Below are 12,234 nucleotides of genomic sequence, written 5' to 3' on the forward strand. Positions count from 1 at the left end.
CTAGCCCCCCCACCCCCACCCAAAAAGAACAACATAATAAAATGGCGACTTTGAGAACCTAAGAGGAGATTATGAAAAGACTCCACATGCGTAGAAAATTGCACTTTTCCCTTTTTATAGTCAACTTCACATTTCTCCCTTTTTATAAGCATGCTTGAGTGTTCCTTTAGATTCCATAAATCAACAAAGACTTCATTTTTTCTTGATACCTATTAAACTATGATCTTCCTTATCTTGAATGTTTTTTCTACTTTTGTTAGTATGCATTGAATGATATGCGAAAAAACACATGTATACTATCTAATACAAGCTATTAAACATATATTTAATGTTTTAGAAGACTTTTATTTTGTATTTATTTAATTTCTTTCTAATAATAAAATGTCCGAGAAAGGTGATCACTACTAATGCAATACTGCTTATCAGTTAATGGGGGAGGGTTTTGAATTGGAAACCATGGTGGTAAAAGCCCTAGTTCGGATACATGAGATCAAGGGTTGACCTAGGGTTGATATTATCAACTATGATCCGAGTAATTGGATATTGTTTTTTGATCCTTTTGCATATTAATTATTTGTAGACCTAGAACAAGCGAAAAGAATCTGAAAATGGAAGATTCAAGTTCGTTGGGGATTCAAACTTTGATTCGAGGTAGGTGATGATTGTGATTGTGTGATGTATGTTTGTTCATTCTTCATTATGAGACTTGTATGTATATGAATGTTGCATTATTGATCACACTTGTTGTAAAAGAGATAGATGAATGTCTATATGCATGAATCACTTCTTGATTGTATAACTTGAGAGTATATTTGTGTTTGTGATTGTGGTGTGTTGAAGGATTGGATTGCCACGTTATGGCATAACTAACTAGGATCAGATTGTCATGTTCTGACATAATGATGAGATCATATTACGACAAAACTAAATAGGATAACATTGCCACATTCTGGCATAACTATGTGATTGGGTACCACGTTCTGGTATGCTAGTTGTTTGGGTTTGAATTTGATGAATCCTCAAATCGGACTCATCTAGGGCCTTATTTTAATGAAAGAGTGTCCTCAATTTGTGTATTTTAACTCAATATCTGATAAAAACTTTTAAGTTTCAGGTATTTGGGGATTTTGTAGGAGCATTGACATATAAGCGCTAAAATAGAAGAAAACAACTGAAGATTCAAAGTGCGCATCACCAAGCACACTTGGCGATACGCCGTATAGAAAAGTTTTTCCTTCTGTTACAACAAGTGAGCCTTGAAGGAAGTGGATCAAAAGGTGACAAAAAGAAGCAGTCGATGCTTTGCCAAATAGTTCCGCGAGGTAGAGTTATTTTTCCCAACCAAACCGCATACATGGATATTGAGCCAAGCACAAACAGCGACGAACCAGAGAAAGGGCTAGTCACCGAATCGCTCGGTGATTCACGACTAAAAACGCCGAATGGATCCACCATCACTAAATCTGAAGTCTATAAATACTGAACTCTTTTATTGTTAAAAGAAAATTTTAGAGAGTAAAAAATATATACTTCATTTTTTATTTTAGAAACTTTATTCATAATTTTTCTCTCAAATTTGGAGAGGGTTTTGAGGAAGCTTGAAGATGAAGTTCTTCTTCCAATCTTGGAAGTGGGTCTTCTCCATTTACCTTCGTTTGCTATTTTTAAGGTTTAATATCTTATATCCACTTGATTCCTTTATCATTTTAAGTATATTTAATTAATGTTTGATGTGTGGCTAAAAACCCCCATTCTTGGAGTGTGATTTAGCAAATGTGTGTTGATATTACAATTGGGTCTTGCTTGCTTATACGATTAGATGTATTGTAATGGTGATTTAACGTAGTGCTTGCGGTTTAATTTAATTGTTTTGTAGTTTAAAATAAAAAACCATTCATGTATTTTCGGATTGCTCAAAAGGGAGGTTACGAAACAAGGACAACTAGACTGATGGGCTAAGGAGTGATTTGAAATAAGGTTCAGTCCGAGAAGGTGATCCCTAGTCCCTTATCAAAGCACCCTCTATCGAATGGTCAGGGTGTGGGTAAGGCATATGTTGGTTAGTTTAGACGAGTGGTTTCCGACATGAACCCATTTTATATGGTCTAAGTTTCCCGAGAGGGAACTTACAGTCACCTAAAGCTTAGCCTAGTCATCATTGTCTGACGAATTTTCATATCATAAGCATGTACACTTTTTTTGTGTCAACATATATTGCGGTCACACCTAAAGAGATCTCTACCATACTTATTTTCTCCTTTATTGTTTCTATTCTACTACTTGTGACAAAACTCTTTTTTCTTGTTATTTGACACTTTGGTGTCACAAATTGAATCTAATTTGTGTTTAACTCGAAAATGTCTTGAGCTATCACTATTTAAACGGAATTCTAAGTAGCCACTAATTTCATTACCACTCCATTGGGACACAACTCCAACACTTGGTTGGGTTACTTTACTAGCTTCAAGGTTAGTGTCGTTGATCACGAAATGTAACACTCCAGAATTCCATGACCTAATATAGAGTCTCACATGATGAACTAATACTTGTAACACTGTTTACAGACCTAAAACAATGTATTCAAAATATTTGGGAAGTGTTAAAGTAAAAACGTCATGAAACGTCCATGACGTCCGGTGAATTGTGAAATGTGCACTAGTTTGCCTTTGCATGTTTCATGGGGTTTTAAGAGTCGAAATTAATGGAAATGAGAAAAATGTGTTAAACATATAGAAGAGTGTGTTTAGGATCAAAACGTCAGGGTACGACTTCTCAAGGACTATCCTAAGGGTCCTTGGAGAGGACCCTTGAATTTGACGAAAAGCTGTCAAATTGGCAGTGGCGAAAGGACAGACCAAACGACGAGTCGTCGATGGGTTAACGGCCCGTCGATGGAGTCATAGGTACAGCCTAAGCCAATTAAGCAAAATTGTCAAAATAACCAGTCTTTGTTCCAAACCATGGACAAGCAGGACGGTCCGTGGTCTAGTCGACGGCCTGTAGGCCGGGTCTCGTCAATCCGTGTCGAGTTTGACTATCAAATTTTATGTTAAGGGACTTAACTATTTAGTTGGTTAATTAATGGTTATGGGAGGGTTAATTAAGTCAGTTGAGGGACTATATAAGACCTAAACCTCATTACACTAACCTAACACCCCCACAATTCCCAAACACAAATTCTCTTTAACTTCTTTCTTCTTTCTCTCTCTAGTGCAAGACCCCATTGAAGAACAATTGAAAGCTCGTGTAGGAATTCAAGACTTCACCTTTTCTCCATCAAACACTAAGGAATCCTAAGGTATGGAAGCTCTTCACTCTTGGGATCTCTTTCCCAAAGAGGCTCTTCAAAATTGATTTCAAAAGATGTCAAAAACATGTGTTTCTTCTCAATTTCGTGAATTGGATTTAAACTTGATTTGATGTTGGTTTCTTTTGATTATTAGTGAGGGATTAGGATTATATATTGATTTATTTTTGTAATTCTAGAATCTATGAATTAAATCTTTTACCCTAACTCTACCTATTAATTGGACTTATAGATGATTAGGGTTATTGAGAATTGGTTATGTTATTGTTTGATTCACTCTATTATGATGATGATGAGTGGGTTACTGGATAATTGTGATGAATTGAGGATGAGATTCTTGATGAAGGACATGGAGGCTATTTGGTAAGACTTTGTTATCTTGAACTCTTTACTTCAATAATGATGGATTATAATTGGTGACAATGTTGTGCATCTGATGTAATATATGTGATTAGATTAAGAAGAAGATGATATGATGAAATGTCTTGACTGTATTAATTTTGAGATCATGTTTAGGGTATGTTGATACAAGGTTGAACGTGATCCACTTGTGTGCCTTACTATGATATGATTATAATATGTTGATCTCACGAATGAAGGGTTGTTATGAAAGGACATTCTCATGTAATACATAATGAGCTAATGACATGATATACAAGGGGTTAGTCTCCTATGACCTATACTAAGCTGTGATTATTAAGAATGACTTAAAAATATTTCAAAAAGGGAGTTTAACTTAGCACCACATGAACTTGATAATGAGGGGTGTTGACTATACATAGAAGGTAGATTCACCAAGCAGTCTCATTAGATGAGGGCTCCAATTGATAATGGTCATGTAGAGGTTTCAAGACATATCTCCTAGTTCCTTAACTATGTTGCCTCCATAGGAATACTAGCTAGTGGATCCACCTAGAATGTTATGTTCATGTTTTGGTCCTACCTTGGCAAGTAGACCACCTTCTTTCGGTGTAGGGTTTCATAACTTGGAATTCTATATTTAGCTCACATGGTCTATGTCGGTTAAGGCGATTATTCCCGAAAGTAAAAATAAAAGTAATTAAGTGAACACTAGCTAGGGTGACGTAAGGGGTTTTGACTATACTTATACATGGCACAAGTGGACCTTTAGGGAAGTCCTAGGAGGTTGTTCTTATGTAATTATGATATGTATGAATTGTATATGATGACTTTACATGTTGATGATCCTATATGATATTATTTTCATTGGTGAACGTGCTAGTGGTATATAATGATGTACGTGCTTATGACCATGAAAGATATGAAGATATATGAAATGTTGACATTGCTTATGATCCTTTACTTGGTTTACTTGACTATGTGGGGTTATGGGGCTTTACATAGGCATTGCACTTTGTAGGCTTGGGAAGGGGTTGTGAGTAAGGGTCTGATATATATGTTGTTATCTTATGAACTCTTGTACATGAATTGTTGCTAGGACATTATGTTGGAGTTTTTTTATACTTATATGATCTTGAAATGATGCCATTCATGTTGATATGACCTTATGTTGATAATATCCATGTTGACTTGACTTTGTGATAGTATTGGTCTTCTGTTGAATATGGACTTGCCTTGAGTATTATTTTGTCTATTGACTTGTATATGATTCATAATTGTGCATAAAGGCTTTCGAAAGTGACTTATCATGTTTTTGAACTAAATGTCCCTTTAAGCATGATTTTAATTATTTATGTGCATATGTTTCCATACTTAGTATATGTGGTTGTACTAATCCGTATTCTTTCCCTTTTCCCAAACAACGTAGGTTCGGGACGTTGAGGTATCAAGGTCGCTTGCAAGAAGACTTGGACTTTTCTCCAAGTTTAGGTAGGTCCTCTAGTTCCAGGATGGTGCCACATACTCTACCTTAGTAGTTTCACTATAGTATAAAGACATTCATTTCTTTCCTTGTGTTGAAGATATTATTATAAGACCTATTTGACAATCATGGATTTGTATAAGGGATATGCCCTAATGTTCTAATGAATTTTACATGGTTTAATGTCAGACGATATAATTAGATTAAATCCTAATTTGTCGGTTATATTGTCTAAACGTGAAGCCTATATAAGGTTCATATGTGAGGATCTAAGTAAACTCCATATGTAGTATGTGAGAGGTCTATGTACACCTCAATATGTAAAATGTTTTAATTTTTCCTCATTTTAACCTATGATATGTTATGACGAATGCTAAGAGGATTTTCTAAGTCCTCTCCGAGAATGATGACGATGCCGGTTACGTCTAAGGGGTGCTCCCCGGTGGTGACACGAAATATAAAAGATACACATATTGAAACATCAAAATGGCACCGCTTCCACAAAGTTTAGTTACTTTTAACTATAGGTTTTGTTTGCACAGTTGCATATTAGTGGTCTAATTACTAAAGCTACTTTGCACAGTGATTTTCTCCTCCGATGTATGAACTTTAAGTTGCTATCATTCTCTGGCTTGCTGCCTTTTTGTATTTGTCGGATTTTTTTATACCTTAAATAGGATTTGAGTGTTCAATACTGGTGTAAATTTGATCGTTACTTAGCCCCTAATTAATAGGGGTTTTGAGACATAAATTAATGTATGTGTGTGTATTGTACATCCAGTCTGCTAGTTTCATCATTATTTTTCATGGAGTATGTTTGCTACTTGAAGAATAGGTTCATGTATTGTACATTCAGCAAGCCACATCTGGGCAGATTGCTTCAGGTAGAATGCCCCTCATTGTTTTTGTCCTCTTAAATGTTTTTCTTTTTTTGATACTCAGATTGTTAATGTGCTTCCGTTCTTTCATAGTTTGTTGCTCAGACAATGAATGTTCTTTTGCTTTTTCTTTGTTTGTTGTCTAGGTTGTGAATTTCTTCATAATGCAGTGTCTTTTGCATACTAGGGTCATTGGTATTTTCACATAGCTTTTTTATGTAATATTTTGTGTAGTATACATTTTGTTAGAGTATGAGAAATTGTTTGATCTCGTGATGTTTTTATCATTTCAATTTCATCTTTTGACTCATTTATTTTATTACTTCAAGTCATGCGGTATGATTTTCAAATAATGCCTATGAAATATTTCAATAGGGTGAACCATTGTGGAAATTCGTTGAAGACACTATTTTATTGGATTTGTTATATAATGGTACTAGTTTGTTAAATATAAATTTAGTTTTAAAGTTATGATACTATAGTTTTGATTAATAATTTTTTTTTATATTTGATGAGATGAATTACATTCAATGAAGTACATTATATATTTTTTAGAATTTTTCAAACATCATCACATCCAACAGGCGCTCTTTTGATTAGAATTTTGTTCGATTTATCTTTAGAAGTGCGAACTAGATAATTTTATCAATGGATGTGGTCATTATTATTTAAGGCTAAAATTTTTTGTTAAAGTTTGTTAATTTTAGTGTCAAACAAATTGAATTTTCTAGACTAAAATATTGGACAGTAAATGGGGGAAACTAGGATGGTTTCAAAAGGATATTCGAGCCTTTATAATTAGCACAAAACCATTGTCATTAAAAATATGAACTTTTAGTAGCATCTTTATCAAATTTACCAGCTACCAAAATGGACACTACATGAACATGATTATCATATTAAATTTTATTTAAACCTATCTTTATTGCCACTAGAACTAATGCGCTTTAGCATCAATTTAGTAGGTTTACCGGCTTTAAAAATTGACATTATAAAATATAACTACTATTTTTTTTGGATTTAACATCCATCTGAATTGCCGCAAGCAATTCCCACTAGAACAAATGTGTTTTTGTGACAATTTAGTTGGTTTTAATTTCTATATAAATGGATGCTACATGAGAAACCTACCACTTTGAATTGTATTATGTAGCCTTTTTAATTGCCGCAACCAATTGACACTAAACTTTACTTCCAAATGGCTGCAAAAGCCTTTCCCGACCCTTGATACAGCGGCCAAAGGGCATTGGCTGGTAATGGCTATAGCAGCCACAGTTATGGACGCTAATGCCATTTTTAAGTGCCTCTATATCCCTTTTTGTATTAGTGACTCTGTCCCCGGTATGTTGGTCCATATATAATTTCCTGGTATGTTGGTCCATATAGAATTTCCAAGTGGATTGGAAAATAGCTTATGAGTTTGAGCTACCACAAGAGTTAGTTGCGGTCTATCTGGTGTTTCATGTCTTCGTGCTGAAAAAGTGCATGGATGATCCTTCTTTCATCATAGCAACTGAGACTATTGAGATCAAAAGGCAGCATCAGTCAATGTACTTTGGAGGAACTAATTTGTTGAAGAAGCTACACGGAAAGCGAAAGAGGATATGAAAAAAAGATATTTGCATCTTTTGGAATTCGGATAAAATGCACACCAAGGTACTAAGTTTCTTCTAACTACTATCTAAATTTTGAGTAAGCATATTGTTTTTGCTGCAATTACTTGTGGATGTATGAACTTGATGTTGCTAGCCTAAGTCTTGTAAGAGTAACCTCATTCCAGGACGAATGATCCCAAGGGGGAGACATTTCAAAATCTCGCGACTAAAAAGAACTAGAAAAGAGTTTATAATCTGAAAATAATTATTTTGGAAAAATAAGAAAATCTAGAAATTTTAAGTAAGTTAAAATGTGTGTTTTGGTCATCTTCAAATGACCATAAATCTCAGCTCAGGATGTGTTAGGTGTATTTACAAATAAGGTTGGAAAGACCTTAGAATAATCTTTTCAGCCGAGTTTGCGCGATTCTGAGTTCAGATGAGTTAGTTATTCCTTTCGGAAGTTGGGTTGTTGGATTAAGGAAAACCCAATCCGAATTTGGGAGTGACAAAGTTGTAATCCGAATTTGGGAATGACAAAGTTGTATTTTTTTTACCTAATTAAGTCAATTCATTTTTAGGAATAATTGGGGTAAAAATAGATCTTTGTTCAGTTTAGAAAAAAAAGGATTCACGCTAGGGCTAGTGAATCCCACAAAACTCCTAAATTTCATCACAGAACTAGGACGAACCCAGTTCTTAACCACCTTGATCTTTTGAGCATCTACATGGCAAAAAAATAAAACTGATTTCAAAGAAAATTCATACTTGGAAAATTTAGCATACAAATTTTGCTTCCCAAGAACACCCAAATCAATGCAAAGAATGTTGCCATGTTCTTCTTCACTTTTCGAATAAACCAAAATATTACCAATAAATTCTGTCACAAACGAATCAAGAAATGGTTTGAACACCCCATTCATCAACCTCATAAAAGTTGCAGGTGCATTGGTAAACCCAAACGACATAACCAAAAACTCATTATGTACATAGAGAGTTCTAAACGTCGTCTTGGGCACATCCTCAGGCCTAATTTTCAACTGATGTTAGCCGGATCTTAGAGAAACTACTGCCCCTTGCATTGGTTAAAGAGATCGTCTATTCGAGGCAAGGGATGCTTGTTCTGAATAGTGATTCTATTCAATTGGCAGTAATCTATACACATTCACATGCTACCATCCTTCTTCTTAACAAACAAAACTGGAGCACCCCATGTGGAAGTACTTGGGCAAATAAATTCCTTATCAAGAAGCTCTTAGATTTGAGCCTTAAGCTCTCTTAATTCTGTCTTAGCCATGCAATATGGAGGGATGGAAATGGGGCCCGTACAAGGCTCTAAATTAATGCAAAAATCTATATCTCTATCTTGAGGAATGCCATGCAAGTCATTGGAAAACATTTCAACTAAATTCGAACACCACAAGAATAGACTTAATAGATGGAACTTCAATCTCGACATCCCTAATATGATCAAAATAAGACAAACATCCCTTCTTTACTAATTTATTAGCCGAAACGAAGGATATAATCTTAGCGTGCTTAGGCTTGTACACCTCTTTCCACTCTAACTTTTCACTTCCCGGAATTTCTAAAGTTACAGACTTGGTATTAAAATTAAGCACATCATAATAGGGAGACGACCAAGTCATGCGTAGGATTATGTCAAAGTCAATCATATCCAAAATCACAAAATTAGACAAGTCTGATATCCCATTTTAAAAAAATTGGGCAACCACGATATAAATGCATAACTATGATTGAATATCCAATGGGGGTAGAAACATGAATAGGGGCATCAAGTACATCACAAATAATATCAAACTTGGAAACAAAATCTCATGAATACATATGAATATGTAGGACCAGGATCAAACAACACATCAACCATCCGGTCACAGACAAAAATAGTGCATGTGATCACCGCATCAGATGCCTCTACCTCATTCTTGCCTGGAAAAGCATAACATTGACCACTATCATCTTGACGAGCTACTTCCCAGCCTTATTTCCCATTGACTCTACCTCCACCACCATTTACTCTACGTTCACGGTCTCGATGATTACCTCCTCACCCACCTTGCGGACGCCCTCTACCATTATTACCATTTCCCGTGGGTACCAGTTCTCTATATGGCTGCTCCACGGAGTCCAGCACACGCGAATGGGGGCAATAGATATCTCTCCTCATATGTTCAGGTGACTAATCAAAGGATGTTGTGGTGCTATCGAAAGCGCATGTCCCTGGCTATCCTAAATATCATAAGATGGAGTCCCCGATTAGTTACCTGTACAAGTGGGCATTGCGGAATGAATTGGTGTTACTGCCATAGTTGATCGAATAGATCCTATAGAATATGAGCATTGAAAATTTCCAAAATTCTTGGCTCTCTTACCCAATGCCTTAGCTTGACCGTCTCGTCTCACCCCTCCATTTTCTTAACATAATCTGTTACATCATCAAAGCTCCTCCTTGTAAAAGTCATATGAACATATAATACTTGCAACTTAGATTTCAATCCCCAAATAAGTAACTTGATCTTCTCCTCCTCTGTAGTCACAAATTGCGTAGCATATCTAGACAAACTGTGGAACTTGGCCTCGTAAGCTGCCACAAACATACCACCTTGCTCTAAGTCCATGAACTCATATTTCTCAAAGTTCTAGGCACATATTTTTTTTTCCAATAATAGAGCATGAAACTGGGTAAAAGTGAGTGGAGGTAAGTAGAAGATGTGCACTCTATATGAGCTCTCCACCATTGCTTGGATTCACCTTGATGTTGGAAGGACACGAATTCAATCCTATGTTGGTGAAGAATAAGATAAACTCATAAGCATCTTTAGTTTCAGAACCCAACTATACTGGGATCTTAAGCTTCAAGAACTTAGTCAACATAGCATTCTCATTATCGGTCATAATGCGACCCAACAAAGCACGAAAGAAAGCATCAGAACCTACATTTTCCACCTGTCTTGGGTATTGCTAGCAATTGGAGAATTAGCTTGAACTTAATTAGGTGGAAGCACTCAAGGACCAGCCAACCCTTTTAAGAACGCCATAATCTTTTGAGCTAATATTGAATCGATGGGGGAACAACCATAGTCTGTACCGCTACCTCTTCCTCTTTTCCATTCTCTTCAACATCTCCAACCTCAATATCCTCTTCTATCTCCTTATTATGGATTAACGGGATCTCATTTATAGGATCATTACTAACCTATATGTCATTCCGAGCAGGTGCTACTCTCCCATGACCTCTACCCCTAACTCTTCCTCTATCCCTACCTTGACCGCGACCTCTCGATGCAGGTTTGTCAGCTGGAGCATTGACAAGATTTTCGGGATGAACACCATTGAACCTTGTATTTAACATCTCTGGACGGAAGAGTAAAGAAGGTTAGATACCAATTTGTATAACCTAGATACCAATTGGACCAAAGTTATAGCACGAAATGAGACAAGAGAAAAAATATTGATATTTCCTTAAGTCCTATAGCCTCTCGAAGAAAAGTAAAACCGCCCTTTTACCATTTTACTAGACTCTACTAGACTCAAGTCCGTACATAGAGATCAACTAACCTAATCTCGGATACTAACTTTTTAAGAACCCACAAAATCGGGATTGACACCCACACTAACCCTAGGTGGGAGAACCACCAGTACAATCAAAACAAAGAAACTAAACAAAAACTAAGGTTGTTAAGGTACGGGAGCAATTTAATTAACTAAAAAAATAGTGGAATGTAAATGTCTAGCATCTGAAAGTCAATGTACCAAAACATCTAACATGACCCATAAGTATAAATAAGAAGGGATACATCCCCAAATTAATGAGCTATTTAACTACCTAGAATAAATGTATGAGTCTGGAAATGGTGGACATAGATGAAAGAGAATATCATGGTAGCCCGAGAGAATTGTCTCACCCTTTAATTTGAAGTAACGTTTACTCATCCTCTAAGTGAAGTCTGTCAATAGACGCGTGAAGATGCGTTGTACTCGACAAAAATAAGAGCAATTGCAATATAAGTTCACAATCATAGTATACTGGCAGGATCACGCGACTATCCCACTATTGTAACATAAAAAAGTCAAACAATATTATAATCACATGAATATATATAAACATATACAAAGTTATCTACAAGAAGAATCAACAACACGTTTAACACTTATCATCACATAATTGGTCCTCTCACAGAATCCAAACCCAAAAAGTTGGTCTGCCGGAACGTGGAAATTCAGTCCCATGTTTATGTCGGAACGTGAAAATCCAAATCCAATCAAATATTATGCGAAACTATGGAAATCTGATCCAACGTGATGTTTGGACATGGAAATTCGATCCAACATTTTGCTGGAACGTGGGCAGACTTGTCACGACCCAAACCCGAGCCGCGACTGGCACCCACACTTACCCTCCTATGTGAGAGAACCAACCAATCTAAACCCTAACATTTCAATATAATATCAACAAAAAGTAATGCGGAAGACTTAAACTCATTAATAAAAACCAATTCAATAACTTCTAAAATTCAACATCTATTATTCCCCAAAATCTGGAAGTCATCACCACAAGAACATCTATGATCAAATTACTAAACTAAGAGT

Source organism: Solanum pennellii, chromosome 1 (genome assembly GCF_001406875.1).
Source record: "Solanum pennellii chromosome 1, SPENNV200".
Classification (NCBI taxonomy): Eukaryota; Viridiplantae; Streptophyta; class Magnoliopsida; order Solanales; family Solanaceae; genus Solanum; species Solanum pennellii.